At 41.5% G+C, this 25,487-nt stretch overlaps 1 long non-coding RNA gene across 2 annotated transcripts; it reads left to right on the top strand.

Moving 5' to 3' along the window:
- Positions 1-2,890: 2,890 nt before the first annotated feature.
- Positions 2,891-22,139, top strand: LOC113831258. Of its 2 annotated transcripts, XR_003482241.1 has the most exons (4): positions 2,891-2,918; positions 17,126-17,218; positions 21,489-21,552; positions 21,698-22,139. It is a non-coding gene; the product is annotated as an uncharacterized LOC113831258 (long non-coding RNA). The 2 variants fall into 2 exon arrangements; XR_003482240.1 differs by lacking the exon at positions 2,891-2,918 and having other exon boundaries at positions 10,666-17,218.
- The last annotated feature ends 3,348 nt before the right edge of the window (positions 22,140-25,487 follow it).

Raw genomic sequence — 25,487 nt, 5'->3', positions numbered from 1 at the left:
GTGTCCAGGACCACAGCAGTCTCTTCAGTGAGAAGAAATAGCTAAAGTTCGCCCTCATCCTCAGTAGCACCTTTTAGGTCGAAAGCATGGAAAAGATGGGTGCTTGCGTGGCCCCTGTCAGAAATGCTTTCTTAAACTTGTTGATGGATTCTTTTCCCATCCACTCTGAGATTACCAGAAAACAAGGGTTTAAAATCACACGGACTGGAGATATTCCAGTTGTGGTCTGTGTCTTGCTATTAGTCTGTAGCCTTCATGAATTTTTGCTGAGGTGAGTCTAGAAGATGAAGTGAGTGTTGGGAAGTTTCACAGCAGTGTGACATCCCCATGTATCAAAGCATATGATCTTGACATAAAAATAGCAGAGTAAGAAATAGAACCCGCTGTCTTGCTTTTCTTTTCTTTTCCTTTAAAGACAGGGTAATAGCTTTTCCTTTAAAGACAGGGTAACAGGCTGTCTTTGTAGACCAGGCTAGCCTCAAACTCAAATGCACAGAGATCCTCCTGAGTGCTGGGATTAAAGGCATGAGCCACCACTGCCCAGCAGCACCTGGTCTTTTACCATAGATATTTTGACAAGCCGATGCATTCATTCGAATGAGAACTTGGACTTCATCTAGAGAATGGAGTCAGTTTGAATAGGTTAGTAAAGAGCAGTCCTTACCTGTGAGTAATGGGCCTCTCCAGGCACTGCTGGAGACTGTAGGGATGGACAAGGCCTGGGTCTTCCTGCTGCTTTCAGCACTGCAGTGTACCTGGACTGCGGGCTGCCAAGTGGTAGATGCTAAAGGAATCTTTGAACAAGTACAGCCTTTTTCTTTTATTTATTTTTTTAATCCCTGCAGTCTTATCTTGTCAACTGTACTGCTTGCTATGTAAGGACAGATGTCACACCTTACATCACTTGTCCTTTAATTCAAAATTCATACATTATTCAAATTTCATTTCTTAAAAAATGATGATAGCTCTAACCAGGGATATGTGTATATGATGTCATCTTCCTCCTTCGAACTCATGATTATCAAATCAAAGGTGCATTTTAATTAATGGCATCTTAGTCTAAGGAATACTGTGATTCAAGCTGGTGATGGTGGCAATCTTGCAATCCTCAAAAAGCTGAGGCAGGAGGAACATGAGTTCAAGGGGAGCTTGAGCTATATTGTGAGACCCTGTCTGAAAACACTGATGCCAAAAACTTCTGTGATGCCAAATTGATCTTATCTCTCTATTGGAAACAGATGGGGAGTTCTAGAATTCCTCCTCCAGTTCAATTATTATCCTTAGGTTTTAGAGACATAAAGGGGAAGGAGACTATATAAAAGCCAAGGCATTTATAAACCCAGTTGAAACAAATGCTTCTCGGTTGGTGACTTTTTCATGCTCTCCGGAGGAGGAATTTAGAGATAAAAGCTGCCGATTGACCAACATAGATGCTGTGGTGCCTTCTGAGAGCTCCTGCTTTTCTTCATTACCAAACTGGTCACCTAGATGCAATGCAAAGCCTAGGTCAAAATTACCCTTTGAAGAAGATAGCCTTGGTTCTCCTCTCCAGATAAAGGTATTCTGTTTTCTTTTCCACATCTTCCCAACACTACCTGTGCCAAGAGAACAGCCTAGATGCTTTGTGTCTGAAATGATGGTGCTTTAGGAATGTCTTAGTTCTCACTATTCACCACACACTGCTTTCTTGGGAGATCAGTCTGTACTAGTCTGGACTATAGAATGAGTTCAAGGAGAGTCTCAGCAACCTAGTGAGCTGCTATCTCACAACAAAAAGTCAAAAAAGGCTGATATGATGCATAGTTTCATATCGAATTGACACAGGCTAGAGTCATTTGGGAAGCGGGACTCTTAACTGAGAAAATACCTCCATAAGATTTGCCTATAAGCAAGTCTGTGGTACATTTTCTTAATTAATGATTGATGTGGGAGGGCCCAGCCCATTGTAGGTGGTATAGCCCCTAGGCAGGTGGTCCTGAATGCTATAAGAACTCAGGCTGAGCAAGCCATGGGCAACAAATCAGTAAGCAGCCTTCCCCTATAACTTCTGCCTCAGTTCCTGCCTCCAGATTCTTGCTTTGTTTGAGTTCCTGCCCTAACTTCACTAAGTAATGCACTGTGATATGGAACTGTAATCTAAAATAAACCATTTCCTCCCCCAAGTTGCTGCTGGTGTTTTATCCCATCAACAGAAACCCTAAGACAGGCTGAGAAATGTCGCTCAGTGATATAGCTCTTACTTAACGTTCATGAGGCCCTAGGCCCTACCCTCAGTACTGAAAACAAAAATAAATAAGTATTAAACTTTAAAAAGTAACTAGGAGGTAAATCATATGAAAATGCTGTTATGTTGTATAACACAAAACAAGACTTTATGCTTCAGGGGGTATATACTTACAACTGACACATTCTGGCCTTTTTGCAGGGAACTGTATCTCTCTCAAATGGCAGGCTGTGGGTGCGTCCGTATAATGTCTCTTAATTTTGATGAGAAATGAGTGAGAGAGAGGTTATTGCTGGTGTTCTGGGAATGAAACATTCAGCATGATTCTCATCCTTTTCTTGAAGCACCCTGACAGGATTCCATGCAGTTCTTTCTTCCCCAATGGGGGAAATTTGTCCTCAGGCATGTTGAAGCCCTGTAATTACACACTGAGTCTGCACTAGGCTTGGCGGCTGCCATTTTGAAATGACTAATGGTTTTGAACAGTAATCTCTCACTGGCTTTTCACAATTCCTGAAAACCACATTTGGAGCCTGATGGGGGAGGTCCTTCTGTGTATATGTTTGTCTTATTGGTTGATAAATAAAATACTGTTGGCCAATAGGGAAGCAAGTTAGGCAGGACTAGGAGAGGAGGATTCTGGGAAATGTAGGAAAGAGTCACCATGTGATCACAGGAAGAGAGAACACATGCGGTTGGTGTCCTCTATAAGATAAGTCTTCATAAAATATATAGACTAATGTTTATGGCTGGTATGTAAGACAGAGCTAGCAAATAAGGAATCCTAGTTATTGGCCAGCAGCATTGTAACTAATATAAGACTCCGTATGTTATTTGGGGGTCCTAACATGGCAGCGGAACTCAGGGAGCTGGCGGAAAGAGTTATCTTTACAGGGGCACTGCTCACATTCCTCTTCTACCTCCTGAACAAAGCAGATATCTTCCTCTCTTTATTCCATCCCTTTTTTTCTGCTTCTGCCTTCGAAGTTTAAACTGAGAGGATTCCTTTCTCAGCTTGTAACAGACAGCAGGCTTTTCTTCTCCTCCTGATCCAGCCTCTGTTTTTTCCTTTTATTTTTTTTCTCCTTTGATTTGGGACTAATTGCTATTAATTGCTCGATTGGAATGTAAAACATGGCTTACATCTTGCTTGTGTTGCATTCCACTTATCTGCTTCTGTTTTCTTTTTTTCTCAGATTTTTAAAATTTGAATTAGAAACAAGATTGTTTTACATGACAAGCCCAATTCCCTTCTCCCTCCTGTCCTCCTCTACCCCCCCCCCAACTAAAACCCTACCTATCACATATCCCCTGGATGGTGAGGCCTTCCTTAGGGTGTCATCAGTGTCTATCGTATCCTTTGGGATAGGGCCTAGGCCCACCCCCTCTCTGTGGAATGGGCTCCCAAAGTCCACATGTATGCTAGGGATAAGTATTGAATTACTACTGGAGGTCCTGTAGATTTCCGAGGTTTCCGTACTGAAACCCATGTTCCTGGGGTCTGGATCAGTCCCATGTTGGTATCCCAGCTATCAGTCTAGGGAGCAAGAGTTCAGGTCAGCTGTTTCTGTGGGTTTCACCAGCCTGTTCTGGACCCCTTTGCTCTTCACTAGTCCTTCTCTGCATCTGGATTCCAGTTCAGTTCAGTGGTTAGATATGGGTGTCTGCTTCTACTTCCACCAGCTACTGGATGAGGGCTATAGGGTGGCATATAAGTCAGTCATCAATCTCATTATCAAGGGAGGGCATTTAAGGTAGCCTCCTCTGTTGCTTAGATTGTTAGCTGGTGTCATCTTTGTAGATCTCCAGACATTTCCCTAGTGCCTGATTTCTTTGTAAACCTAAAATGTCTCCCTCTATTATGGTATCTCCATTCTTGTTATCTTCTATTCTTCCCCTGACTCAACCTTTCTGCTCCCCCATGTGCTCTGCATCCCTCCTCTTCTCCCCTTCTTATTCTCCTAACTCCCTCCCCCCTCTTCCCGTGCTCCCAATTTGCTCAGGGAATCTTGGCCCTTTCCTTTCTCCAGGGGACCATGTATGTCTCTCTTAGGGTCCTCCTTGTTTACTAGCATCTCTGGTAGTGTGGATTGTAGGCTGGTAATCCTTTACTCTATGTCTAAAATTCACATATGAGTGAGTACATGCCATGTTTGTCATTTTGTGATTGGGTTATCTCGCTCAGAATGGTTTCTTCGAGTTCCATCCATTTTCCTGCAAATTTCAAGATTCCATTGTTGTTTTCCTCTGAGTAGTAATCCATTGTGTAAATGTACCACATTTTCTCTAACCATTCTTCAGTTGAGGGGCATCTAGGTTGCTTGCAGTTTCTGGCTATTACAAATAATGCTGCTATGAACATCGTTGAACAGATGTCCTTGTATGAATTTGCTTCTTTTGGGTATATGCCTTAGAGTGGAATTGCTGGATCTTGTGGTAGACTGATTCCCACTTTCTTGAGGAGTCACCATAGTGATTTCCAAAGTGGCTGTACAAGTTGGCACTCCCATCAGCAGTGGAGAAGTGTTCCTCTTCAGCATAAACTGTCATTGGTGTTTTTTATTTTGGCCATTCTGACAGGAGTTAGATGGTATCTCAGAGTTGTTTTGAGTTGGATTGTTTGGTGTTTTGGAGACTAGCTTCTTGAGTTCTTTGTGAATTTTGGAGATCAGCCGTCTGTCAGATGTGGGGTTGGTGAATATCTTTTCCTAGTCTGTGGGCTGCCATTTTGTCTTGGTGACTGTGTCCTTTGCATTACAGAAGCTTCTCAGTTTCAGGAGGTCCCATTTACCAATTGTTGATCTCAGAGTCTGTGCTACTGGTATAATGTTCAGGAAGCAGTCTCCTGTACCAATTAATTCAAGGGTATTTCCAAATTTATCTTCTAATAGCTTCAGTGTGGCTGGGTTTATGTTGAGGTCTTTGATCCATTTTGACTTAAGTTTTCTTCAGGGAGAAAGGCTTGGGTCTATCTGTAGTCTTCTACATGATTGCATCCAGTTATGCCAGCACCATTTGTTGAAGATGTTCTCTTTGTTCCATCATATAAATTTGGATTGTTTGTCAAAAACCAGGTGTTCGTAGGTGTGTGGGTTAATAACAGGGTTTTCAACTCTATTCCATTGGTCTACCTGTCTATTTTTGTGCCAATACCAAGCTGTTTTCAGGACTATAGCTCTGTAATAGAGCTTGAAATCAGGGATGGTGGTGCCTCCAGAAGTTCCTTTATTGTTCAGGGTTGTTTTGTCTATCCTGGGTCTTTTGTTTTTTCATGTAAAGTTGAGAATTGTTCTTTCAAGGTCAGTGAAGAATTGTGTTCGGATTTTGATGGGGATTGCATTGAATCCGTAGACTGCTTTTGGCAAGATTGCCATTTTTACTATGTTGATCCTACCTATCCAAGACCATGGGAGATCTTTCCATTTTCTGGTATCTTCTTAAATTTCTTTCTTTAGAGACTCAAAATTCTTATGGTATAGGTCTTTCACTTTTTTGGTTAGTGTTACCTCAAGGTATTTTATGTTGTTTGTAGCAATTGTAAAGGGTGATGTTTCTCTGATTTCTTTCTCCACCAATATGTCATCGGTATATAGTAGGGCTATAGATTTTTTTGAGTTAATCTTGTATCTTGCCACATTGCTGAAGGTGTTTATCAGCTGTAGGAGTTCCCTAGTAGAGTTTTTCAGGTCACTTATGTAGACTATCATATCATCTGCAAATAGTGAGAGTTTGACTTCTTCCTTTCTGACTTATATTCCATTGTTGTCTTATTGCTCTAGCTAGAACTTCAAGGACAATATTGAAGATGTATGGAGAGAATGGACAGCCTTGTCCCTGATTTTAGAGGAATTGCATTGAGTTTCTCCCCATTTAATTTGATGTTGGCTGTTGGCTTGCTGTATATTGCTTATATTATGTTGAGATATGTTCCTGTTATCCCTGTTTTCTCCAAGACCTTTATCATGAAGGGGTGTTGGATTTTGTCAAAGGCTTTTTTTCAGCATTTAGCGAGATGACCATGTGGTTTTTATTCCCTCAGTTTGTTTATATGGTAGATTACATTGATGGATTTTGGTATCTTGAACTATCCTTGCATCCCTGGGATGAAGCCTACTTGATCATGGTGGATGATTTATTTGATGTGTTCTTGGATTCGATTTGCCAGTATTTTATTGAGAATTTTTGCATCAATGTTCATGAGGGATATTGGTCTATAGTTCTCTTTCTTAGTTGTGTCTTTGTGTTGCTTGGGTATCAAGGTTATTGAAGCCTCATAAAAAGAGTTTGACAATGACCCTTCTGCTTCTATTGTTTGGAATACTTTGAGAATTGGTATTAGCTGCTCCTGGAATTTCTGGTAGAGTTCTTCACTGAAGCCATGTGGCCTTGGGCTCTTTTTGGTTGGGAGACTTCTGATGACTGCTTCTATTTCATTAGGGGTTATAGGTCTATTTAAGTTGCTTATATGTTCTTGATTTAATTTTGGTAGGTGAAATCTGTCCAGAAAATTGTCCATTTCCTTTAGATTTTCGAATTTGGAGGAATATAGGTTTTCAAAGTATGACCTGATGATTGTCTGGATTTCCTCTGTGTCTGTTGTTATGTTCCCCTTTTCATTCCTGGTTTTATTAATTTACATGTTCACTCTCTGCTGTTTGGCAAGTTTGAGTAAAGGTTTGTCTGTCTTGTTGATTTTCTCGAAGAACCAGCTCTTTGTTATATTGATTCTTTGTATTGTTCTCCTAGTTCCCACTTTATTGATTTCAGCCCTCAATTTGATTATTTCCTGTAGTCTGCTCCTCCGGGTTGTTTTGGCCTGTTTGTGTTCTAAAGCTTTCAGTTTTGCTGTTAATTCTCTAGAGTGATTATTCTCCTGTTTCTTCATGTGGGCACTTAGTGCTATGAACTTTTCTCTTAGTACTGCTTTCAAAGTGTCCCATAGGTTTGGGTATGTTGTGTCCTCATTCTCATTGAATTATAGGAAATCTTTAATTTCTTTTTTTATTTCTTCCTCTACCCAGGAATTGTGCAATTGGGTGTTACTTAATTTCCACGAGTTTGTAGGTTTTCTGTAATTCATGTTGTTGTTGAATTCTAACTTTAAAGCATGGTGGTCTGATAAGATACAAGGGGTTATTTCAATTTTTTGAACCTATTGAGGTTTGCTATGTTGCCAAGTATGTGAATGATTTTAGAGAAGGTTCCATGTGGCGCTGAGAAGAAGGTAATTTGTTTTGCATTTGGATGGAATGTTCTATAGATATCTGTTAAGTCCAATTGCGCCATAACTTCTATTTTTTCCTTTGTGTCTTTGTTAAGTTTCTGTCTGGTGTTCCTGTCCAGTGGTGAGAGTGGGGTGTTGAAGTCTCCCACTATAAGTGTGTGCGGTTTTATGTGTGATTTGAGTTTTAGTAATGTTTCTTTTACAAACTTGGATGCCTTTGTATTTGGGGCATAAATGTTCAGAATTGAGACTTCATCCTGATGGATTTTTCCTGTGATGAGTAGGAAGTGACCTCCTTCATCTCTTTTGATTGATTTTAGTTTAAATTCCAACTTGTTGGATATTAGGATTGCTACCCCCGATTGTTTCTTGGGTCCATTTGATTGGAAAATCTTTTCCCAAACTTTAATTCTTAGGTACCATCTGTCTTTGAAGTTGAGGTGTGTTTCTTGTTTGCTGCAGAAGGATGGATTCTGTCTTCTTATTCATTCTGTTAATCTGTGTCTTTTTATAGGTGAGTTAAGACCATTAATGTTGAGGGATGTTAATAACCATTGATTGTTCATTCTTGTTTGTTTTTGATTTGGTGATGGTGGCGAAATTGTGTGAGGGATTCTATCCCTTTTTCCTTTTGGCTGTTAGTAAAGTGGGATTATCTATTGCCTATATTTTTCTGGTTGTAGTTAACTTCCTTGTGTTACAGTTTTCCTTCCAGAACTTCCTGTAGGGATAGATTGGTGGATATGTTTTGTTTGTATCTGGTTTTGTCATGGAATATCTTGTTTTCTCCATCTATATTGATTGAAAGCTTTGCTGGGTATAGTAGTCTGGGCTGGCATTCGTGGTCTCTTAGTGTAGGTAGAATATCCATCCAGGACTTTCTGGCTTTTAGAGTTTCCATGGAAAATTCAGGTGTAATTCTGATAGGTTTGCCTTTATATGTTACTTGGCCTTTTTTCTTTGCTTTTCTTAATATTGTCTCTTTATTCTGTATGTTTGGTATTTTGCTTATTATGTGGCGAGGAGACCTTTTTTTTTTTGGTTCAGTCTATTTTATGTTCTGTAGGCTTCTTGTATTTTCATTGGCATGTCTTTCTTTAGGTTGGGAAAGTTTTCTTCTATGATTTTGATGAATATGTTTTCTGTGCCTTTGAGTTGGATTTCTTCACCTTCTTCTATACCTGCTATTCTTAGGTTTGGTCTTTTCATGGTATTCCATATTTTCTGGATATTTTGTGTTAGGGATTTGTTGGACTCAAGATTTTCTTTGGTTGATCAGGCTATTTCTCCTAGTGTATCTTCAATTCCTGATATTCTCTCTTCCATTTCTTGTATTCTGTTGGTTATACTTGCGTTTGTAGTTTCTGATCGTTTACCCAGCTTTTCTATTTCCAGCATTCCCTCTGATTGTGCTTTCTTTATTGTCTCTATTTCAGTTTTTAGGTCTTTAACTGTTTCCTTGAGAGATTTGTTGATATCTTGCATTTTTTTGGTTTCTTGTTTCTTCCATTTCTTTAAGGGATTTTCTCATGTCCTCTTTGATGTCCTCTATCATTTTCCTGAAGAAGTTTTTAAGGTCATTCTCTTCTGCTTCGTCTGCATTGTGATGTTCAGGTCTTGCTGATGTATGGTGTCATATTGGGTTTTCTGTTGCTGAATGTGCTTTTTCCTTGACCTCTTCTCATTCTTTCTTCTGGTGGGTGTTGCAGGAGTCTCTTCCTCTCTTGGTGGGTATGGGACCAAGGTTCCCTTCTGGCAGATGCAAACAGTTCCAATACTCTGATGTCTGTCCTCTTGTTGTGGATGGAGGTGGCACTGTTACTGGGACCTTGGCAGTGTATGGGTGTGTTGGATCCTACCTCCGAGTTCGGATCCAGTGAGCAGACCCCTGGCATCAGATGCTAGGAACTGGAAACAGCTCCTAGGCCACCCGGGCTGGTGGATGGAGGTGGAACTGTCACCAGGGCCTCGGCAGTGTCCGGGTGTGTCAGATCCTGCTGCTGACCTCAGATCCAGCAAGCAAACCCCTGGTGTCAGATGTTTTCCTGCTTCTGTTTTCTTATACTGGTGTTATACTATTTTAACAATCATGGTTACATGGTGTGTTCTAAGATTCCCAAGGACAGATTTCCATAATTATTATTTGGCCAAGTCATCTTTGTATCTTTTCCTCTTTATTTATTAAAATGACATTCAGAAGCATTACCTTCTAAGATTAAGCCTAACTGTCATAATATATTATTATTTTCAGTATGTTGGAAAGTTGAACTCACTACTGTTGTGCTTAGAATTTTCAAAAACTTCACATTATATGGATTGAGCCATAATTATCTTGTTTTGAATATCAGATTTCAAGTTTTTTCTTTTACATTTATTTGTTATGTGTGCACATGTACTCCTCCCAAGGTGTCTGTGTGGAGTTCAGAGGACAACAAGGGGAGTTCTGTCTTTCTACCACAGGGGTTCTGGGGATTGAACTTAGGCTCCATCCCGGTTTTAATATAAAAATTTGAAAGCTTTATAAATAAATGAGATATTTCTCTCTGGTAGGATATTTTAGTCTGAACAGAGGTCTTTTTTCAGTCTGAAGGAACCACCATCTAATGCTTGAAGAGTATGGAACTCAGGAAGTGTGTTCTACTAAACAGGTTTTGTTGTTGTTGTTGTTTGTTTGTTTTTCATGACAGGGTTTCTCTGTGGCTTTGGAGCCTGTCCTGGAACTTGCTCTGTAGATCAGGCTGGCCTCGAACTCACAAAGATCCGTCTGCCTCTTCCTCCCAAGTGCTGGGATTAAAGGTATGTACCATCAACACCTGACCTAAACAGTTTTCTTGAACATGCTTTGATTTTATTGATGCAGTTGCTTGTTTCTATTGTTCGTTGAGTTACTTTTACAACTTATGATTTCCTACAAATGATCCAAATTAATAAAAATTTTCAAATGTTCCCATATACAGTTGTATAAAGCATTCTTTAGATACATTCCTATATGTGTCATATTCTATCTGCATTTTCTTTTCTTTTCCTTTTTCTTTCAAGACAGATTTCCTTGTCTAGTCCTGGCTGTCCCGAAACTTTCTATGTAGATGGGATTGGCCTGGAACTCAGAGATCCTCTTGCCTCTGACTCCCAAGTGCTGGGATTAAAGGCAGGTGCCACCACTACTGGCTCTATCTACATTTTCAATTTTGTTTTTTTTTTCATTGAATAAATTTATTCAGGGCTTAAAAATGTATTTTAATTTTACCTCAAAAATAGTCCTTGGATTTATATTGGAAGTTACTATATATTCAGTTTCTGAATTTGAATTAGTTTTGGTCTTTATATTTCTTTTCTATTTTCCATTATTCTTTGTTAGCACAGAGGGTTTATTAACACCTTATTTGTATTCAAAATGTTATTTGTTCTGTTTTCTTACAAATTAAGTCCAGAAAAGTTGACTGACTGTTGAAATGATCTTTTTTTCTCACTGTTTTCGAAGGTTTTGAATGTTTTAATTTTAATGAGCTTCTCATGATTATATCCTCATTTATAATTACACATTTTCTCATTATGAAGTTATTATTATTAGCCTTCCTCCACTTCAAGTCTGCTTTATGCAATACTTGTTGTGCTTTCTGTTTGCATTCATCTGACTTCTAAATTATATCTTTATTATCTTAAACTTTATGTGACATTTCACATGTCTCTGTCTTTTATAAGGAGAAACCACTGGATTCTGTTTAAAAATTGAACCCAGTTTATTTTCCACAAGGTCATTTCTGTTTATCCATGCACATTTTATAGTCCCCTTGCCACCTTGGTTAATGGTGGGTTTATAAGGGCTTCATGTTGTTTTAAATCTAAACTTTTGTGGAACACCATTTTATTGACTACAACACCCATCCACCCACCGTCTACATCCAAATCTGCTGTTTTCCAAGGAAAGCCATGAGTGGGAGGAACAGTTCAGAGAGGCCTAGCTAACGGTTCCTTAGACCTATTTGGCTATAAAACTCAAAGAAAGTAGCACGTTAAAGGAACACTCGTGTAGGTGTGATGTGCATTTAGGTTAAAATAGACAGGAATACAAAGGTTTTCTGATGGATTCATTGTCAGAAATGACCACATTTGATTCATCTTTTAATGGGCAAGAATTGAGCAATATGAGTGGTATCCTTTAAGAAATATATGTAAAAGAGGCCATACCCATCCCAAATCATCAGTTTTTCATGGCATGTTAGAGATTCGTGAATCATGAATCTCTCATGAGACCATTAGGCATTTTAATATGGGGTGTGCCAGCTCTCCACCTCTTTTGACCAGAGCCTCATGAATCATATGGTATAACAATAAGGATCATGTATGTACACACACACACACACACACACACACACACACACACTTTATGCATATCTCTGAAATTATACCCTGGATATTGTATTTTCATTTTTAAAATGTTTTTCCTTTCCCTCACTAATTATTCAGAGCAATTATCTGTAGATTAGTTTTCACAGAACATGATGGTGGGGAGCCTCTCTTAGGCAGTTTAATTGAAAAGTAGGAGATGCTTGCTCTGGAGATGTGGTCATAATAAACTGAGTTCAGAGACTGAAATTAAGACCTGCCTCCTGTCTTAAGGAGTTGAGGGTCTCTTATTTAATGCACTCAATTTCTTCATCTAGATTGAATAGGTCAGCAAACATGTATGGAGCTCTTTTTACACAGAAATCTTCATATGAAGTCACAAAACAATAAGGTTACATCAGGTGCCATTATAGGGACAGTAGTTATGGACTAGAGAACATTATGTGTTTGGACCTTTAATCCTGCATGTACCCACAGGGTATATGGTATATGGAGGCAGCATCCCATGAAGTCCAGATGATATGACCACTGTTAGGACAACAGGCTCCACTCTTAAGAATATATCTTCATCATTATTTCAAGAGGTGCAGTGTACTTAAAGTGTTATTTCAGTGCCTGCTTCTTCAGGGACAGTGAGTCCCCTTTGGCAACTAGCATACAGCAAGGAACCAGAGAAAAGTACTTCCTGGAGTGATGGTACTAAGATTAGTCTTGATTCTCAATTTGGTTAGAACTGGGCATGGTGCTTTACTGAAGCAGGACAATTTCCAGGAATTTGAGGACAGCCTGGTTGACTGAGTGACGTCCTGTCTCAGAAAGCCAAATGACAGTAACAACAGAAAAACAAATGGAAGGTCACTTGATTTGGTTGAGAGACACGTTGGCGATCAGTGAAGCACACAGTCAGGGCTGTCTGTGAGGATTTCCTTAGAGTGGTTGCATCAAGATGGCTCTGACTCCATCAGTGGGTTTGTCCATGTGATGGATTCAAAATCTGAATAGACTATTAGAGGTGAAGGAGTTGTGCAAGGTAGGTGTAGTAAGAGGAAGCGAGTCTCTTGGGGATGTGCTTTTAAAGGGTGTGTTTGGGTCTGGCTCATTCTTATTACTTTTTCTGTTTCCTGGCCACTGTGCAGAAAGCAGCCTTTTCCCATACAGTCGGTGGATCCAGCTGATCTTGCAATGAAATCTATAAAGTCACTCACCCAAATAAACCCCTCCTCTTCTAAGTTGATGATGCTAGGGTTTCTTGCCACAGTGATGATAAGGTGACTAATATACACGACGATCCTGATTCTTATGCATTGCAAAGCTTAGATTTCTTTCTTGATTAAAACAGCAATAATTACAAAATGCATAGCAACAATAAAAAGTCACAATGAAGAATTGCAAATATAGTTAATTTTTAGTGCTAAATAAGGTAAAGTTGAGCTCACCCTTACAAATTTGTGTCAGATTGGTCCCTGATGATATGCATCATGTAGACCCTGACATTTAGAGAGGCCTGAATTTAGTTGGATGAACTATAAAGATGGGAGTAAGGGCACAAGGCAAGGAGCTCCCAAAGTGCTAGACAGAATCAACAAGCATTCTCGGAGCATTTTCTATGATCTCCATTGTGCTATAGGTTGGAGAATTTAAAAGAAGGAGATGCTTTGGTTTGCAAAGAATTTACCATTTGTCGAGGATGCTAGAGCTTATTGAGGGCCTACTATGTGTCAGTTCTGTGGGGTATATTTTCCAATTCATTTGTTCTCTTCATTCTTCTAACCACACAGTTAAAAAGAAAGGGGGATGAGAAGGGAGTCTGGCCCACCTTTGCTTTCCCCTTCTGGTGGCAAGGAGGTTTCTGACTATATCAACAGTTGGGGTTGGGAGTGAAGTTACTATCAACTGATCCTCAAGAAGGTAAATTGTAGCAGACCGTTGATATTTAGAAACAACATCCCATTTGTAGTTCACTGAATTCCCATTTACAGATGGAGAAACTGAGCCCCAGTAGATCCAGGACTCACCCATACATTCTCACTGCCTCAAAATCAGTATGACACTGCTTAAAATGGGACACATCCCTCCTTCCATGTTCCCGCATGGTAGTGATGTGACCCCATGTTTGTCTGTATAGGGGAAGCCATGCCCCCATCTTTACTGTCATCTTTTGAAGATCCTGTAACCTGATCTTCTCTAGAAATCGTTCCTACTCCCTAGCACAGGCATGTCTACCACATCCAGAGCCTAGGGTCTCAGACTTTTCCTACTCTAGTAGCATGACTTGGAGAAAGTCACTCAGCACTCAAGTCCGGACAACCAACACAAGCATGGTGGTACCTGGCCTTTCATCATTGCTTGATCACCAGCTGGCCCTGTTCTTTGGACTTCTTTGTCTGTGAAATGAAGCACAACTACACTTGTAGTTGTGGGTGGGTGGGGTGAGAAAAGGTATACAAAAAAATACCTGCCATGAGTTACTAACTGTGCTGCATTTCTCCCATTTTAGGCAGCCAGACTTTCAGAGAACACTGGGAATGTTCCAGAAACAGTGGGACTGAGTGTCTCTTTGTTTAATTCCTCCCACCCTATTCTGCTTCATTCTGGATGTATTTGTCTCTTATCTTCATCATAGACTTAATATTGATCGGGCAAAACAGAGAGTAAAACCATAAAAAGAACTCTGAGAGGCAGTTGGGCCTTGGTAGGGAGAGGTGGGTAGGACCATTCTGTTTGTACAGGTGCATTGTAATGCTGCCTGCGGTGTGAACATTTTCCACTTCATTACTCCTGGCTCTGGCCCAGGTCCTGTCTGTTCCCCTGGCCCCTGTCTTGGTTTAATTTCAGCCGTCCCTGGCCTTTGGAAGAAGCTGTAATAGAAAGGAAAACAAATGAGGTCGCCACAAACATTTTTTCTTTCTTTCTTTTTTTTTTTTTTTTCACATTTGACCAGGCCTAGCCGATGGTATGCTTGTGAAGCAGAAAGAAAGCCAGTTGGCTAGGGCTTTTGGTGCCCCCATCAAAGGAACTTGTTCCCCAAGGGCTTCTGTCTGCTGAGCCTGATCCCTCTAGATGGGGTTGACTCTGCTTTAATGTGTAAGAATGAGCCTAAACAGATACCCATGGGTCCCAGGGTGGCATAGTCTACAAGAGTTAGTCGATTTGAATAAGTAAGAGCTAACATTTACTATGCATACACTGTGTGCCAGATGCTATTCTAAATATTTTAAAGAATTTTAGACTGACTAGTGGTATCCTGCTGTTATTCTTACAGATGGGGAAACTGAGTCACAGAGAATAATTTTTTAATAATATCCACATTTTGCCCTTGATATCTGCATGCTGAGTGTGTGCTGTTCTTTCTTCTGATGTAGCACATAGTAGGTGCTTACATTTTGATGATGAAAAAAAAAAATCTCAGGGTATCCATCATACATCCTGGGGATGGCATGACTTGGATTAATTTCATCCCTGGATTAGATGGAATCATAAGTTGACAGAGTCCTGTGATCATTAGATTCTATAGTTCCACTGCATATCCAGATTCTGCTGACATATCTCCAATGATGGAAGCTCACTCCTTCGTGGGCTTCCTAGCCCATTGTGTGACACTGTAATTCAAAGATAGTAGTGGTCTCTCAATGTGAGGAATGAAGCACCCCCCATCATGCTGGTTAACTATCTTGGCAAGGTGCCTAGTGCATGGTGAGTACTAAATCCATCCTCAAGATTTCCTGAATTCCCCCTTGTCTTTCACACATTGAAAAGAAGAGAAAGAATTTGTTTATTGCTCAACTGGCTGAAAGATGTTTTTACAAAATATTGTTGAGTTCATTCCTCATTTGAGAAGAAAGAGATTCAGTAGAGTAAAAGGGTTCAGATGATGCCTTCTTTCTTATTAGTTCTTCTTCCTTTCCCAAGTGTTTGGGATGACACATTTGCTAAACACCAACCTCAGAAAGGAATGAAACACATTCCCTATCAGAGGGGAGTGCCTATGAACTGTGGGACCTCAACATACAAATTACCTACAAGTAGAGGAGTGTGTGCTGAAGAGGGGGATCCAGCATTAGGGGAAGTGACAAGTGACATTCATGGAAATAGTCTCTAAGGTCCATTGGGCAATATTTTTGCTACCTTCTCATGAGCTTTTTCTATGCAACTGAAAGAAGTGATTGCACTTGAAGCAGTGTAAAATTGCCCCCAGATATATGGTTTTATTAATCCAGCAGAGAATGCCACTGAAGCCACTTGCCAGCTCTGAAGTTTGAGTTCCCAGTCCCCACCCTAAACTGTCACTGCCTGAACCAGCTGCCTTGCTCCTTTGTTAAAATGTCCCCTTGTGCTTGGCTGCAGGATGGGACTTTCTAGGGTTTCTCCCTAGCTTAACAAGCCCCTTCTTCGTGGCCTTTTGGCTGGGTTCCTTCCTCTTATACCCTCATCCACTGGAGTTGGCCATGTCCTGCTGTTCTTTTCTGCCCCCACTTTCTTTCCTGGGAATTTTAAACCAGCAGCATGTGGCTGACAAATGACCAATATATGTCAACCACTTTCTGTCTTCTCTGTTTTCTCCATGGACTCTTCAACATGTATCTCCAGTGTCACATATTTGCCTCCTGAGTCGTCTGGAAATGGCTGTTTTCCTCTGATCTTAGCCTGTCCTTGGTTCCTCTTGCCCTCACTAGTACCTTCCATCCATCAGAGGATCCCAATTCCTCTTCCTGAGAAAGGTCTGAGTCATGCTACTTACTGCCCCGGACTCCATCCCTTTCAGAGCTGCCTCTATTCACAAGAATGAACCCTCCCACTCCTTCTCTGCTGCCCTTCAGCCTGCTCCCACGAGGGCTGGTTGGTTCCCAGAGCCTTGTAAAATCCAGCCTTCATTTCTAGGAGGTTCTCATGGGCTAGGCTGGTCTTGGTTTTGTTTTCTCTCTGTCCCCAGCGCTCTCTGTTCTAAACATGCTGAGCTTCTGGCTGTTCCTCTATAAGCCACCACCTTCCCCTCTCAACTTGGCATCCATGTCACTAGCTCCTCATTTCTGTCAGATCTTGGGCAAAGATTTTCCAGATGACTGGAAACAAAGCAGTGTTTGGCATCACTGTTTTCCCACTCCAACTTGCCCCTACAGAGATTATTGTGTTTGTAACACAGTATGTATTTGTGTGCGTATAATCTGCTTCTTACCCTTACAGCTTAAGCTTTATAACACAGACTTCTTATTTGCCCAAGTGTCTAGAACAATACTGGCACTTAGCAGATGCCCAAAGAAATATTGGCCTGAAAGAGTGAGTTGGAAAATGTATTTGACTCTCAGCTCTGCCTGCCATTCCCTGTGATTCAGGCCAGCCCCGTACCAAGAACCTCTACATCCTCAATCTTCATTGGAAACAACCATGTTTGCCATTCCAACAGATAGTGAAGAAAGCCAAGTGAGGTACGGACCAGGAACGTGTGCTGTAATGAAATCATGATGGACAAAACCCATGGAAGTCATTCTCTCTGGGTTATGTCCAAACAGGCAAACTAATATGTTACCAGAAAAATGTTGTTAAAGTACATGGGCTCTTTACACCTTTTTGGGCTTTCTTTGGCATAGACTGATTTGGAGAAGTAGGGAAATAAACTTTTATGGTATAGCAAATCCCACTGGGTACCAGGCATGCCACGTGGTGCAATCCAACCTCATATTTGCTACAGCTCTGCCTGGGAGGCTTCATGGCATCCTGGGACAATACCCAGCTTATTTGTGCTTTATAAACTCAGCATAGATCTCAGGGTAGGCATTCCATTTACCAGTTTGGCTTTCATTGAATATTTTTGCTGCAGAAAGAGTTCAGTGACAGCAAGTGACTTTCCCAACATTGTGGAGAAAGAGGTGCTGGTACTGGTACTGTCCTATGCCTGAACCAACGTGAGCACACTTGGCAGAATGCACTCATTAGGCAATAAACAGACTCCTACGAGCAGTTGGGGGCTAGGGGTGCAGTCTTGTAGTTCTCTTGTCAGAACAACAGTAGGCTTCATGCAGCCAAGTAAGTTTTCTTGAATACCTTGAAAGGAGCCTGGAAAAGCCTTCAGTCTGCACAGAGTGAAAAGGCCAGAAGAAATCCTTCTCCTTGTCAGTCTTTACTTAGCACCTCCCGTTTTGATGCACAGTTTCGGGGTTTTACCATGGTCACTGTGGTTGCTATAGAAACAGAGCAACAAATATTTGGAGGCCAGCAACACCTTTCCCCCAGAAGCCCAGTCAAGAATGTTTGGGAGCAGGCCCCTGCCCATCAGGCCTCTGTTGTTGCAGCTGAATGCAGCCTTTGTGATTAGCCTTCTGGCCTGCCACCAGGCTCCAAAGGGATGACTAGGCTCAGATCTCTCTAAATAGTGTTTGTGTTTCAGTCATCCATAAGGAGGGGTGGGTGGGAAGCTCTACACAAGTCTAAAAACTCATTGGGCCTATGGCTAGTTGTCTAGACAAAAATGAGGCTCAGTCTCACTGTGTGAATATCATTCAGGAGAGCAGAGCCAGGGTGCTGTGAGCAGTACTCACTGCCCCTCACCAAGAACAGCATGCAGGAGGCTCTGTTCACAGCATCCTGCAGCATCCTGGCTAGAGAAGCACATGTCAGTACTGTCAACCTACAGGGGAGAAAATGGGTATTAGTGCCAGAGACATGGGCAGGTTAGAAACAGATGAGGAGGGCTGTGTTGAGGCTGAGAGGCTTCTCTGCGAGGATCACTACTGGCACTTTTCAAAATTCCTTTGAGTTTGATGTGATGGAGGTCGGGACTGTTTACAGTCTCTCATCATTTACTGCAGTGAGGCAGATGTGTGGGGAAAGGAATACAACAGAACGGCAAAATTGGGCTTTAGCTAGGAGCTGATTTCATTTGTTTATGGGAACTAGATAATGCTTACTTATCATGGTAGCCAGGCATGATGTGTCTTTACTGCAATGTGAATGCCCATGGCTTCCCATCTGGCACCAGTTCTGCCAGAGAGTGAGGAGGCAGTGAAGGAAATTTGACTTAATGGCAGGTGTTACTTGGACGGTTAGAAAGGTACCATTGTCTCCTCTGCCATAAACGGCCCACCTTTCACCTGCTGTCAAATTGCAAATTCACTTACCATTAAAACACGGGGGCATTACTTCATTCATTTAGCAAGAGTTTATTAAACGTCTACTGAAGGTCAGGCACTGGACTGCGCACTGGGGATAGAAAAATAAATAACATTTGTCTGACAAGTGTATATTGAAATGTCTGCTCTATGCGAGGTGCTACGTTAAGCTCTGGGGGTGCCACATATTCTACATATTATCAAGAAACTGTTTGGACAAGCTAAGTAAACAGACACTTGCATGGCAAAGATTAACTCTTCCTTTGAAAATCTGGGGAGCTAGGGGAGGTGTCCAACACAGGCACTTAAGTTAGATGTCATTTAGCCGAGGGTGGTAGTGCCGGCCCTGGGAAACAGAAGCAGTAGGATCTAGTGTTTGTGGCCAGCCTGGGCTATACAGGCCTAGGCTAATAGCGAGATCTATCTCAAACAAAATAAAACAGAACAAAATGTAGCCCTCACCCACACCATCTAAATTGATAACCACCTGTGGCTACTGAACATATAAAATGTGACTGGAATCCAGACATAAAATCCACATTGAATTTCTTAGTATACAAAACAGAATGTCATTATCTCATTGGTAAGTTCAATTATGCACATCGATACAATTTTAGGCATGTTGGGTTAAATCAAATATCAGGATTAATTTTTTTGGCATTTCTTAAGATGACATGCAAACCACTCTGCAATCTGATAAGGTAATTTTATTTTTTTTAGCACCAGCTAGCTATTATGGAATGGAATTACAGTGATACAAAGATTTGCCTAACACCACAGGTCCAAGATCACACAACTGGAACTTTCCCAATACGAGACTCTTTGATGATCTGGTTTTAGAAGTTGGGTCTTTAATAAACAGTTCCTTGTGTTACCTCAACATGTATTGATATTCTCTACAGTAGTCCCAAGAGTATGTTAGAAGCACACGACTTGACCAATCATGAATCTATTTTGGAGAGTAGGGTAGATTCTGAGAATGGGCATTTATGTCTATGGTCTTCTTAACACTAACACCTTTGATTTCTCATGTGTTGTAGGAAGTAAACTGTGATGCCTGGCCTCATTAAACCTGGATGTTGCTATAATTAAGTTCTTGTCCATGGGACCTACAAAGAAGTGGTCTATAGTAGTTAGTTCTTATTGTCATCTTGAAACAAACTAGAGTCACCTGGACAGAGGGAACTAGGAGTAAGAAATTACCTCCATCAGATTGGTCCTTGGGGGGCATTTCTTGATTGATAATTGATATAGGAGGGTTCAGCCCATTGTGGGTGGTGCCATCTCCTGTGCAGGTCATCGGGGATTGTATAAGCCAGAAAGACCAAACAAGTAAGCAGTATCCCTCCATGGTTTCTGCCTCAACTACTGCTCTGAATTCCTTCAGTGATGGGTGTGGTGATCTGGGAAGTATGAGTCAAATAAACCTTTTCCTCCCCAACTTGCTTTTTGTCACAGTGTTTTATCACAGCAAGAGGAAATTAACTAGAGCATGGTCTGTATAAATTATGGCAAGGATTCTTTCATTTTTGAAAATATTTCATTCTTTTTTTAATTTTAATTTTATTTTATTAGTTCAAATTAGGAACAAGCTTGCTTCAGATGTCAATCCCTTCTCCCTCTCCCTCCCCTCCCCCCAACATCCCACCTGAACATAGCCATTCCCCCCAACACTCCCCAGGCAGGGTAAGGCCCTCAAAAGGGGCTCCCCAAAGTCTACCACATCATCCTGGGCCAGGCCTAGGCCCTTCCTCATGTGTCCAGGTCAAGAGAGCATCCCTTCATATGGGATGGACTCTCAAAATCCCTTCTTTTTTTTTTAGACCTTACATATTTAATATAGTGCATTATCCCTGTACAAATGGGAAAAAATTAAGTTCAACATTTCTAGAACAAAATGGGTGATATATATATATATATATATATATATATATATATATATAATATACCAATAATGGCAGTATGTTATGCATCAATAGCAGCAACAGCTTTTCCAGGTTCTGCAGTCATTTGAACAAAATTGTAGAGACATTCAGCACTCTCCATTAAAAAAAAAAAAAGTAAAAACAAAACCCCAGAAAAACAGCACAGTTCTGTTACCCTTGTGGTACCTGGCACCATTTTTTTTTTTAATTAACTTCTCAATCATCATCTGGAAGGAAACCATTCTGAGCAACATCATTAAAAACAGTTCTGATAAAGCAGGTCACCACTATGTATCATAAAGCAGGTCCACATATGAGTAAGTACATACCATGTTTATCTTTTTGTGATTGGGTTACCTCGCTCAGAATGATTTCTTCGAGTTCTATCCATTTTCCTTCAAATTTCAAGATTCCATTGTTTTTTTTTTTCTGCTGAGTAGTACTCCATTGTGTAAATGTACCACATTTTCTGTATCCATTCTTCAGTTGAGAGGCATATAGGCTGCTTCCAGTTTCTGGCTATTACATACAAATAATGCTGCTATGAACATGGTTGAACATATGTCCTTGTTATATGAATGTGCTTCTTTTGCGTATATGCCTAGGAGTGGAATAAAATATTTCATTCTTAAATTCTATGTATGTGTGTGTGTTCTTGGGTGCAGGTGCCCATGGAGGCCAGAAGAAGACAGTGGATCCTCTGAACCTGGAGTTAAAGGCCTGATGAACGTGAGTAGCCTGATGTGTTTGCTGGGAACTGAACTTGAGTCACCTGCAAGAGCAGTATGTACTCTTAACTGCTGAGCCCTCTCTCCAGTCTCCTGAGAAGTGTTCTTACTTGTTTTTAATCTGTCTTTCCTCCTTATTTCTGAAGTACCCATAAGTTGAAAACATGTTGAAGATTGCAGAGCAACACATGAAGAGGAGTCTGGGCCTCTGCTACCAGAGAGTGCTGTTTCAACCCAGGATCACTTCCTGTTAGGCTTCTGTGTGTTGAGAGAACAAAACCTCATGATCATGATGAGCTTTCTGCCATAGACAGTGGACCATTTTCTCAGAATGCCACTTGTTATACTTTGGATGTGATCTTGTCCCTGAACTCATGTGTTCCATACTTGGTTCCCAGAGTGGTGAGCTTGGTAGGTGGTATGAACCCTTAAAGAGGTGGGGTCTAGCAGGAGGTGTTTAGATCAGTAAGGGCACTGCTTAACAGTTTTCATGGGACTCAGCTTAGTTTCCACAAGAGGAATTGTTAAAAGAGCAGACATGGCTGTCAAGTTCCTCAACATTCTTTTTTAAAATTAATTAATGTGCAAGTCTGTATACCTGCTTATCTGTAGTGCACTGTATATGTGTGGCGCTAAGGAAACCAGAAAATGGCATCAGATGTCCTGGAACAGGGATTATGGGCAATTATATGCTGCCAAATGTGGGTGCAGCAAGGGTTCATAACCACTGAGCGACATTGCCAGCCCTACTCAGCACTGTTACAAAGAAGTTTCAAAGAGTGAAGGCTAGAAGGTTAGTCAAGACATAATATGCTCAAGACCAACAATTAAGGTGTTGATTCTGGGGATGAATATGGGGGACTTCTGTTTTAGACCCTACCACATACAATGCCAGGATGTGGACATTCTTTGGCCTTGAACATTCTTGTGGGGGAGGGGATCCATTGTGACATGTTTGTACTTGCCCCTGTCCACCTCCCCACCCCCAAGGGCTTTCCCTGGCAGTCTTTGCTGACCTGAAGGATCCCTGGACACACCTGTCCAACAGGACAGCTCTGCTGTCTCCCCAGGTCTGAAGTTCACCTTAGCTGTGACTCAGTGTGGGAAACTAATGATGGATTGGCTCAAGGGCCCATGGGAAAGGGTGGGGCAATCACAACAGTGCACTGTCACCCACCTGAGCCAGAATAGCCTGTGTTACAGAGTCTAGGAGAAAGGTCACTGCAACAGGTCTGAGAACATCTGACTTGGTCACATAGTGCCAGAGAACTGAACCAAACTGAACTCTGGCCACCAATGTTTCTTTTCCTTCTGGATCTAGAAGGATGGACGCAGATAACAAAGTCTACTGTCAGTTCATTCAACTGTTCCATGCCACCATGTTAGAGCCAGAGGATGAATGGGGCATAGGCCTTCCTCACTGGAGGGAATTGAGGAGAATCCAGGTCAAGCAGGACAGTGTTCCAGTTCTACTCATCTGCATAAACTTCTGGCTTAACTACAACAATTTGAAAAAGCAGGACCAGCCCATAGCCCTTCATTCTTGAGCCAGGAAATTGGACATTAGAGTATCAGTTGATAACAGTGCAGGGATAGTTGCCCATGGAACTAACATGAGCTTCAGGTGTGCTACTGAGGACTTAGAACATTAAATAACTAAAGTGACAATGCACTTTCTCTGGGCAGGACCTGGATTTCCTTTACCTGAAGTAGAGCAGAGTTGACAAAGTTGCAGGATGGGTTTTAGGTGGGGGTGGTCTCTGAGGTCTAATACAGCATATTTCTCTAATCCTAGGGGAGGAATAGCACTGAAGTTAGAAAATAATAGAGAAAAGATTTAGGCACCAACCCAGTCATTTCTGTATAAGTCAAAGAGATAGCCAAAGAGTAGTCCAGAATCTCAAGTAGTCCACACTGGCCTCCAACTCATTAAGTAGCCAAGGTTGACCTTAAACTTTTGATCCTCCTGCATCTACCCGCTGAGTGCTGGGATCATGAGCATGTGCCATCATGGTTTATATGATGCTGGGAATGAAACACAGGCCTCTATGTACATTAGACAAACACACTACTAAAGGAGCTACATCCCCAGCCCCAAGAAATAATTTTGGAGTCAGGGAAAGGAAAGCATTCAGTGGAACCCCACTCCCTCTGTATAACCCCATGGAGGGAACCTAACCCTCCAGAGGCTTGGTTTCCTTGCTGAATGGTGTGGGTATGCCCTGTGAGACTCCAACACCATCTGCACTGAGGAGGCAGGACAGGGTGGCTCTGACCCTGATGGCTATGATTTTAACCTAGTTTAAGTTCAGGTGGTCTTGGCGACTTGTTTAATGTCACAGTGCTTCCATTTCCTCATGTTAAAATGGTGACTAAATACCAAGAGTCAAGAATTGTGCATATTGCCCTGAGGGTGTTCAACAGACTGAGCTATCATCATCACCCTATCTGCTCTCACACACAGCAATGATGGTTGCTGCGTCTAGGGGACAGCAGGTCTTAAATGTTTCACTTCCATGCTCTTCCAGGAACTCTTCCAAAGTGTCTTTCGGATACCCCATTCTTCTACTCTCTAGACTTCCAAGGGGTGTTTCTTCAAAATACAACATCTTTTTACCTAGGTTCAAATAGAACTATCTGTCTACAGCTAATTGCCCCTTTAATGAAGCAAAGGGGGAAAGCAAGAGAAGAATTGGCTCCCTACCTACAGAAGTTTCCCATTCTTCCAGATGATCAAATGCTTTGTGCTGTCCCGATTCTTTCCTTCTTGTAGTATGTCGACCCGAAGGCACAGAGCAGAGAATTGAAAACTAAGATTCCAGGGAGTGATGAATGCTTGAGTGGGTGTGTGATAATTTGAACCCAAGGCTTTTTATCTCTGAATATCCTCATTAATGTAAGGTATCATCCTACCTGTTGCCTCTCATCTGGTACACATGCCCTTCCCTGGGATTCCGTTAGGAGAAGCTTGAAGCTTCAGGCCTGGAGGCCAAATCCTTTGCTTAAGAAGACCAAGGAGGAGAGGGAAGCCACCTACTCTGGACAAACTTGGAGCAACCCCCTACTTCTAGTGGGCAATGATTGGCGAGATCCAGAACTAACAGTATCCTAGTACCCTGATCCCATTTCCCAGGACAACTTTGGTGACAGCCCCACAACTGCATGGTGACTACTGAGCTCCTGAAATGGAACTCCTGCAGTTGAGCTATTGTTACCACAGTTCTGATGATAAGGAAAGTGAAGCTTTGTCAAGGAGTTTGTCAAGGTAGATGAGTAGAATCACTGGGATGGAACCCATCTTGTCTGGCCCCAAAGTCAAGGCTGTCACCTGCATGGTACCCTCTTATGCTGTTCCCTGAGTCTCAGCACCCTTTAGATTGCAGACAAGTGACTGAGTCATGTCTGTCTGTGCAAAGGGTCTTGCTTCCTGCTCAGCTTTACCTAGCTCCAGTTCTATGAGGCACCTGTGTTGTTTTACCGATAACAGTGTTTGTCCTTCCCAAGCCAGGGCTATAAAAGGCAGCTTTCAAAGTTACTGCCACAAAAGTGTCAACACAGGGGGGTGTATAGTCATAGTTAGAGGTGAAATGTCACCTCTGAGTTACCTCAAAAGCTGCTGGAGAGTTCTTCATAGTCCAAGGGCCTGGGGTCTAAGTCTGGTGTCTTTCCTATCACAACATACTGTACAGTGTTGGTCATGCTTTATAATTTCTCTATTCCTTGATTTTTATCATCAGTGTGAAGAGATGGTTGGAGGCTAAGACCTTAAAGCCCTCTAAAGTGTTTAGTTTGCTGGGCTTGGAATACATTTAATGACTGGGAGATACTTCATGTAGCAACCTTCAGAATAAAACCACCCCCAAACCCAAAACTTTCCCCCCAAACCTCTAACAAAGTTACCATTGATGCAGCAAAGTACTCATTAGTAGTGAAAAG

This window comes from Cricetulus griseus, chromosome 2 (genome assembly GCF_003668045.3).
Source record: "Cricetulus griseus strain 17A/GY chromosome 2, alternate assembly CriGri-PICRH-1.0, whole genome shotgun sequence".
NCBI lineage: Eukaryota > Metazoa > Chordata > Mammalia > Rodentia > Cricetidae > Cricetulus > Cricetulus griseus.
Note: the sequence above shows the minus strand (reverse complement) of the source record. Positions and strands in the feature narration are given on the sequence as shown.